Genomic DNA, 9,130 nt, shown 5'->3' on the forward strand with positions numbered 1-9,130 from the left:
GTGTGTTCAGTATGAATTCATAGCAGTGAAAGCGTGCAAAGAGATGACAGAGATGTGCTTGTGAGAGAAAGGGGGTGTTTGTCACACTATATTTTAGCTAACAGAAGGAAGTGGTGGTCTTATCTGTCATCACTGGTGAGGAGACAGAGGTTGCGGGGGTCAGAGCCTGTCTGACCTGGAAGCCTCTGTTCCAACTCTGGGCAGAATGAAATGGGGGCATGTCAAAGCACTCTCACTTCCCCCTGCTGCCCCAAGCATCCAGCACACCAGCACAGCCCTGGCCTTGAGCATAGCAGAATTGCAAAGTGGGGGCTGGACCCCCCAACCCCTTTCCAAAACCCCCATCCAGACCCCTCCATCCTGGGGCAGCTGTTTCTCATCAAGTCCACCCTCTGTAGCTCCCCAAATCTCCACCACTACTACCACCCCCAACCATCCGTCCCCTTCTCCTCCAACCGTGCAGTCTGGCCCAGCTCTCCTGCATTTAACCTCCCTAGCAGGAGCAGAGCAGAGGCCAACAAGGCACCGGGATAATGAAACAGGAGTGTAGTGTGACTGCGTAAGTGTATGTGTGTCTGTTTGTGTGAGAATGTGAGAGTGAGCGAGAAGGAAAAAGTGTGCATACGCCAGTGTGTGTGCACATGTGTTACTGCACAGCCCTGAGAAGGTGTATAAGTTAAGACATTAATGGCTTCTATAGCACCCTGGTGAAAGTGCCAGGTCCCTTAAGAACAGACCCCATTAGTCACAGAGGCTAAGCGGATTGGGATGATTACCATCAGGTTTTACTGGGGAAACATGTCCCTTTCTCTCTGTCTTTGTTGATTTCCCCCTCCCCATTCTTCCTCTGTCTTCCCTAGGTTCCTACTCACTTCCAGTTAGTATAAAGATACAATTACCCCTAGAGGCAACTATGGTACAATTGATTAGTGCTGTGAATTAAAAGAGAAAGTCACCAATAGACAGGTCTGGTTCCTGTGCTCTTCTATTCCCTGTGTGGCTCACCCAGATTGTATAAGGGTTGATGCTTGAAAGAACAAAACTTGTCAGAAGAGCAGAATGCATAACGCTAGGATTAGGTATCACTTACATCTGTACAGTAATTGCTAGGTGAAAGGATGTTAGCTACTTCTATCAGACATTAAAAAGTGAATTGGCTGATGCGCCGAGCGCAGGAGAACAGATCATGTATTTAAGAGTGAAACAGCTCATTTACTGCAAATTCTTTTCTTTCTGTTACAGTCGTTGAACAAATGGCAGTACATGAGCAAATAGATTTGAAATGACCTAAAGATACAGTAGCAAATTAGATGGTCTGAAAAGGGCATCTAGTGACACAGAGCTGCCTAAAAGGCTGAGAATGTTCTAGTGTCATATTGGAGAGCAACATGTGCATATCAAAGGTCTAGTTATCAAAGCATATGGCTTCAAGCGTGACTTGAGAGCGTGGCTTGAGAGGAGTGCCTTTTAGACATTTTTTTCATGTTGACTCTTCCTGCACCACCACCCTAATTGTGGAGATTTAACTTGCTCAATTTAAGAAATTATCACAAATTACCAAGAGTCAACACAGAGGAGACTGCAGTCAATTCGAACAGCAGAGGGACACGTCCTCGCTTGGGTTAGTATCCTGGAACGGCTCCAAAACTCACAATCCATTCTCAGAAAGAGAGCACCCTGTAGTGTATGTCAAATAATCCTGTTGGCTTTGACTACTGAATGTTTAAAACACAGATACAAACTGACATACTATATAAAACTTTAGATGGTCACAATTTACTGACTGCTTCAAGGAGGTTATATCTGTACTTTAATTGGCACATTTTTTTAAAGGAATGACATTTTGGCTATTTTTGCTATCTTACAATCTATACCTTTTACCTTCTAACAAAGTGCTGTCCCTTGGAGTTTGCTAGCTTGTCCTCTCTCTAATCCATGTATTGGTTATCCATTGGTCAGGCTAGGACTGGTAGAACCAACTGTCAGCAAGGTTGTAGAAAATCAAAAGGAGAAAGTCCTGGCTGTACCTGAGTCAATACTTTTATTATACTTCACACTTTATTAATCACTGCAAATGGAACATGCTGGTTTGATCATTTTTAACACAAAAAGTCTAAATTTTCTGCCTCATTTGCAGCATCTTAACCTTTTTACTGCACAATTACAGTACTATATGAAAGAGTAAGTCATATATAAAAACTTTGACCATACTGTTTATCCAATTCAAGCTCCTAATTGCATCAGAGCTTTTGGTTTTCTATCATGGCCAAGTTTCTACGAAAGCTCCCCTCCTGAGGCAATGATGTAGGCCCTTGGTAATATAGTTCTGCAAGCAGTCCTAACACACTCAGCCACTATTTATCCTAATCAGTGACATCCACATAACCAGGATTGCTTAAAATGAACCCCTTCCGCGCCCCAGAAAACGCACATTTACTGGGACCCCATTTGTCATGGGTAAATTGAGGGTCAGTAAACTTCGCCTGTATCCTCCAGTGGGGATCCAGGACATGCATCATAACGTTAGGAGAGAATGATTGGCGAAGGCGAGCTGTCACACATTTGTCAGGGGGAAGGGAACATTATTTGCTAATTTCCCAAGCTGGGCACTGACAGGGTGCTTCGTCTTCAGACCTTTGGTGACCAGCGTGGCTTCGCAGCTATTAGTACAAGTCAAGTGTTTTTTCTATTTTTTCCTCACTTTAAAGCGGCAGTAATAAGAGCCACTCGCTTGACCTCAGAAGACTGCAGCACACTGGGTGAAGGATTTTGGATGGAGCAGATGCCCCGTACAGTGAGCTGCTATTGCCAGGTCTTAGTTGAGGCCAGACAGCCTTGAGGGCTGATGGATCACAAACTTCCCTCGTCAAGGTGACGCTATCGACTCCACTGCACCAAAATCTGACAAAATGGGTATGAGGCAGTCATTCATCAACATAAGGACAAAGGGGTCATGTGTGTTTCACTCAATACTGGTGGAGATCAAGAAATGTCTGCTCTGTAAGGGATGGAAAACGAAGATGTTGACAGTGTAGGGGAAGAGTCTCTTTTTAGTTAAGCTTCAGCTACTTTGAGGATGTAAACAAATGTGACTTTTTATGTCTTTACATGCACCTACAATAAGATATCCACAAAACCTGAACCAGCAATCTCTCTGTGCAACAAATCAAAGATATAAATACTGACATCCACTTCTCAAATCCAAAATAAAACTCACTCCCTGTTTCACTCTTAGAAAGAGAAACAAAATGTTATGTAGACCTGGACCCTCATCTCTTAACAAAAAATTAAATAAACAAACACAGAAGGCTTTATCGGAGCACATCAACTGTGCTGTCCAGCCTGTAAGTTGGGCCTATCCTTAAGTCTCCTCTCTGCCCTGTTCCCACTTTGAAGTCCCAGACTCAGAAGCTGATCAGATGGAGAGCTTCCCTTTCATTTCCTGTTCTGCAGGGTTGGGATTGGTACTCTGTTGGTTGCTGGTCAGTGATGGGGTGTGGCCTACAGTAAAGATTTGCTATAATCAAATGCATTAAAGGAAGTATGTAAACAGATCAACTTTAAAGGAAGACTTGCAATTACATCCTATATATTGTATATAAGGTTCAAAGACTGCAGTGTATGTTTAAAATCCTTAAATCTGTCACTCACCACATTTCAGAGTTGAGATAGTTTTTAATTTATCTGCAGATTTTTTTTTTTTTAAATCCCCCTGCAGTAAGAAGTGCTACAATGAAAAAGGATGACACATGCATTTATAAATGTCATCGCCACAGTCAAATGGGTTGTAAGCAGTTGGCACAACTGGTTTAGCATGTGTCAAAGCATGTTATCCACAAGCCATATCCCCATATCTGCCTGTCTCATTACAACTCTGGTGTTTAGCACTAGCTCCACAGGAGTGGAGTAGGTACTCGTTGCCAAGTTAGATGGGCTTGGTTTGAAGGCCTTGTGAGCTTGTGTGGAGTGCGACAAGATACCACGGAGGAAGGTCCTTGTGTCCAATTAGAGGGTTGACGTGACACGTGCTTGCACTCCCCCACTGTCAGAAAGCTTGTCAGGTAGTCTTTGAGAAGCACTCTGTGGCATTATTCCACAGCATGTTATCAGCAAGTGACCTGTGAAATCCAGCTCCAGAAAATTGATTGAAATAAGTACTTGCAGTTGAGCATGTATTTTCCCCTATTACATCTTTCTGTGAAATGCATTGTGGGTATATTTCAAGAGAAAAATGAAAGTATGGGTATGCTTTTCTTTTCTTAACTCCAGTACGGATGGTATTCATTGATTTAATTTTAATTGGACCCACTTTTTGTCCCAAAGTATTGTTAGAGGTTTGTTTTGTAATAGCTCTTAAAATGGATTGTCCTCACTAAGTCACAGCATCAGTCCTCTGCCACAGGAAAGATAGAAGATGGATGCGGGTGGTGGTGGTGGTGGGGGGGCTCTTGATAGACGAGAATCTTTCCCCTCCTCCTCTTCTTGCCCCATTTTCAGTATGATCCACACCCAATGGGCTTTAAAAGAACTCCACCTCTACCCCCTCCTCCACTGCTGCATTTTGATTGAAATTCATCGGCAAGTTTATTGAGAAATGAATGAGGGAGGCAGCACGGTATTGACTTTGAGAGGAAAACACAACTCATCTTGAATGAGAGGGAAAACGCAGTCGTAATTTAGCCGCCATCGATCTGTGCCCCGTCCATGTATTGATCTTCATTTTACAATATTAATTTGCGCTTGCAATCAGCTGTGAAGGGAACCCATTTGATTTCTGTTGGCCGGTAATGTGTGAAAGTCCACTGACGTCCTTAGAGAAGTGGCACACATACTTTATATGTCATCTAAGAGAATTGAACAGGTGTCTTTGGCTCTTTCTAATAATACAACCAGTATGAAGGGAGTCTGGAATTATAGATGTGCAATCTTTAACATTGCTCCCTTTTAACTGTGTTAATTACATTTTATCTGTTGCAGCAGCAATATCTGCTGGAGACTGTAACAGTCTAGGTTTTTTCATCTGTATTGGCTCAAAGTTCATGAAATTTCAATGAACATTGATCTGTCTCCATTGATTTATCTTAACTGCAGATCTTTGAAATTTTAATTTCCTGTTCATCTTGAGACTGCTGGAGATGGAATCACTCAGTAATAACTGGCTACAGTGGATGGAGATGATATGGTCAGTGTTAAAACAGATGAGGTTTGCTTTGCGTGGGTTTGCTGTGAAAATTTCACTTTGGTTTGGTTCTTTAAGATGGTCTTTACATCTGCATGCGTGTTTTCTATTCCCCTGGAACTCATCTATACTGTGGTGCAGCAGCACAATTCCTGAATATCTTACCTTGCTGTATGCACAGTATTTAATTTTAACTCCTTACAATAATACTGTGAAGATATTCGCTCTTTCTATGTCTCCAGTAGACTCCACTGAGCATCACAGAGATGAGGTCGTTATGTGCGTTGACGCTGTTCTGAAGTGCATCCATCTAACAGACTGCAGGTGCCTAGAAGGCTTCAGTTAGACTGTTTGACAAGTCACAAATGCAATAACACTTGAATGAACTTCTGCCTGTGCTGTTTATCTGTCTCCCCCTTTCCAACTCCCACTCCGCCTCTAATTTGTGTTAAGGGGAAAGAAAAAAATAACTGCTCAATGGTGTAGGAGGAGTGGAGATAAGCTCAAAGCAGTTAAGTATAATTAGTGAAAGTAATAGCTGGCAAATGGCAACAAGGCTAGGTTTTTATCTCCTGGAAAGATAGAGTTATCGTAATAAGCTGTAATGGCTGGCAGGAAGGCGAGTACTCCGTGCAAGATTCCCTGACTTAACAAGGAACAATTTCCTTAAATTTACTGCTTTGCTCAAACATTTCCCTATGTTTATACCCTGATACTGTAAGTCAATACATGTGTTCAATCCACTTGCATATACAGAAGACTGAGGGCACCTAGTAGTGTATTGCCATGTAAGCACTTTTGACTTCCAACATCAGCCATGTTACACTGTTCCTGTAGAGTGGTTAGTCATGTCCTATTTCTAGAAAACATGGAGAAGGAGCAGCAGACTACACTCAGATGCCATGTACACGCCATCCACTCTACATTTTAACTAAAGTGGCTAGACTGGGGCAGCTAAAGGGGCTCTCACAGAAAATGTGTTAGTGGCATGAAAGGACAAGCAGATTAAGGTGTCAGATCAAAATAAGATTGGGAAGTGCACAGTCCAGGCTGAGGCATTCCACTGAAGCCCTACCACGAGTGCTTGTGCGCATGTGTTATATTCAGAATTGGAAATGATATGGCCACAGCTGCACAACGAGTCATGCATTCCAGTTCTTCATATTCTGAAAGATGATCATTCACTCTCTAGAGTGAGAAAATTGCTGAAATACTCCAAAACATTTCTTCAACAAGAAACAGACTTTTCAGCAGGTTCTTCTGTCACTTATCGTGTTCATTTTAACTTATATATGGCAATAAGTCTTTTAGTTTTCAGCTGTTAAATTTGAAACATTTTCTTATCTCATTATGTTTAAATTCCTGTGATCTCGGAAATGAAGCCATGGAAGTAAGCGATATAATTGAACAAAACAAGTAACATGTCTAAAACAGAACAGAAGATGAGACAAAATGAAAATTCTATTAGTCCATAATGTTCTGTGTACCCCCCAACACACACACACGGGCACACACTCACACACACACACCCTGTGTGCTCTTCATCTCTTCTGCAAAGTATTCAAATGCAAGCCCTGGCTTACCTCCCCGTGTCTCTTTTTCTCTAATTATCCATGAGGTCAGTAAGCAAAATGGGGAAGAAGCCAGGAGATCAATACAAATTATCCCTGAGCAAACCAGTGCTGACAGTTTGAATTGCAGCATATGTTTACCCAAAATCAGGCAATTTATCTTAATATCAGGCGAGTAATGCAGCAGAGGTGAGAGGTCACACAATCTCTCCACCTCATAATTACCCGCCTCTAAAACAGGAAAGTGGTATTGATTGGCCGCGGGCCGGGAAGCGGGCGTGACTGGAACGTGCCAACCCCCCCCCCCCCACACGCATACACCCACCCCTATCATGCCTTCCCCCCAGAGTTGCCCCCACCTTTATCGGTCCCTCCTCCCCTCGGCTAGACTCCCCACCCAGTGCAGGATTTATGGGATGTGTGCGGAGGGTTTCATGTTTCCTTGCAGCGTCTGAGAACCCTTACAGGAGGGGTAACGGGTGGGACACATGCTCCTTCCACACCCTTGCCTCCCCTTCTTCACCATATTGTGCTGGAAGGATGAAGAGGGCCAAACTAATTTTGGCATGCATAGAGTCAAGAGCGTAGCAGAGCCAGATTTGCCTGTTATACCTTTAGAAGAAAGTAAAGTTTATTTGACAGGGTGTGAAAAAAGACACGGGGTGAGGAGGTGTGAGAAAACGTGGAGGGGGGGGAAAGGCCACCGTCGATGTGTGTGGTGTGAGAAAAAGTGAGAGGAGCAGTCCCAATGATTCTTGTAAAAGCTCAGTAGATGAAAGAAAATCTTTGCTTGGAAGAAAAAATGTGCAGACCAATGCGATGAATACACACATAACACATTTATTGTCCAGACTGAATATAAGTACTCAGTGTATATCATCAGCAGTTCTTACAGGGTTATTGACATTGTCTGTGTCTGTCTGCACCAGTGTACATGCTATGACTACAAAACTGTCAACTCATCAACTGACAGCACCGTTTAGCGCTAATGCAAGTCTCCATCAGCCGTCAAAAGCATTTGCATGAAATCAATAGCAGATGGCGGTCTGTGTCACCAATTTCATTACGCTGGGGTTGTTACAAAGATCATCTCCATGATAGATGAGATAGCGACATGTCGACATGTGGACATCATGCCTGACGCTTGGACTGCAGCTGCAGAACATTGAGTCACGTTTGAAACTGAGACTGAGTTGAGTGTAAATATAAATTCTGTTTAGATATAGTTAACTCCACATGTGTAAGAATAATACTGTATATAAACTGTAAAAACGGCCAATAAATTTCAGTTCAAAGTGTTCTTTAAGGCCAGAGTACCTGATATCCAGCCCTCTAAACCACATTTGTCATAATTCTTAGGTCTGCATTTACAGTAGGGCATCATTATCATTGGAAAGGCACATCACACAGAAAACCTTTCCCAACCTAGGTCTCGTCCTGTACTGTACGTCTCTCCGGCTGTGTTCCCAGCATGCCTGGCGGGTTGTGTAGTCCCCAGCTGAGGCAGAGGACAGGAGAGCGTGATGTATCACCCTGAGAGAGCCCACTGACAGCCTCTGATGATGGATGGCCTGATTATGGAGTGCTTTTTACACATACACAATTTACATCACACTGAGCAGTGAGGTCTGGCAGGGCTGCTGTGCACATACACTCTAGGAGCCAGGCACATGCACTCACACATTTACACAGACATATGCATGCCCCTGTGTGTACATATGTATGGGACTGCCGAGTGCATAGATAAGAAAGGGGGTGGAAATAACAAAAGAAAGAGGGCAAATTTCTTGCTACAGCCTTGTCATGTACGATCAATACAGCAGATCAATCCTTTATTAAGGAGAAGATGGCGTTCCCCCACATTCCCAAGCAGACCTTTGTCATTTCAGGATGCATGATGACATGTCAAATCAGGTTTCCAGCGGTGCTGTTGTGGTGTGGGGTTTTATTCAGGTGTGCCTCGCCAACAGGGCTGAATACCACTATATTTCCAAGCTAGATCCTTGCTATCGATTAGCGCCCTGCATTGTCCATGCTTGAACACTTAATTGCTCCATTTGATCATGGTTGAGCTGGCAATTACTGTATTCAGGTTGTGACAGAAGTGGTGCATGTGTTCGACTGTATGGATGCATGAGTAAGTACAGTACAGTATGTGTGTCTGTCTGCATATGTTGTTTGTGAGCACGCTTGAACGTGTATTCAGATAACAGGGAACAAAAGAAAGAGTGAGAAATATAAATGTTCATTTTCTTGCTGTGACTCCCTGGCTTGTGCTTCAGCGGTCCTGCTTCCATGACAGTGTGTGTGTGTGTGTGTGTGTGTGTGTGTGTTGGGGGGGGGGGGCATTTGCTTGCTTTCACATTCTCTGGGGGTCAGC

At 43.3% G+C, this 9,130-nt stretch overlaps 1 protein-coding gene across 4 annotated transcripts in view; it reads left to right on the top strand.

The window, feature by feature from the left end:
* LOC109961906 (transcription factor COE3) overlaps positions 1-9,130 on the top strand; it is a 71,361-nt gene that overhangs the window by 51,229 nt on the left and 11,002 nt on the right. The window lies entirely within an intron of this gene.

The sequence above is a fragment of the Monopterus albus genome, unplaced genomic scaffold, assembly GCF_001952655.1.
Source record: "Monopterus albus unplaced genomic scaffold, M_albus_1.0 scaffold3.1, whole genome shotgun sequence".
Taxonomy (NCBI): Eukaryota; Metazoa; Chordata; class Actinopteri; order Synbranchiformes; family Synbranchidae; genus Monopterus; species Monopterus albus.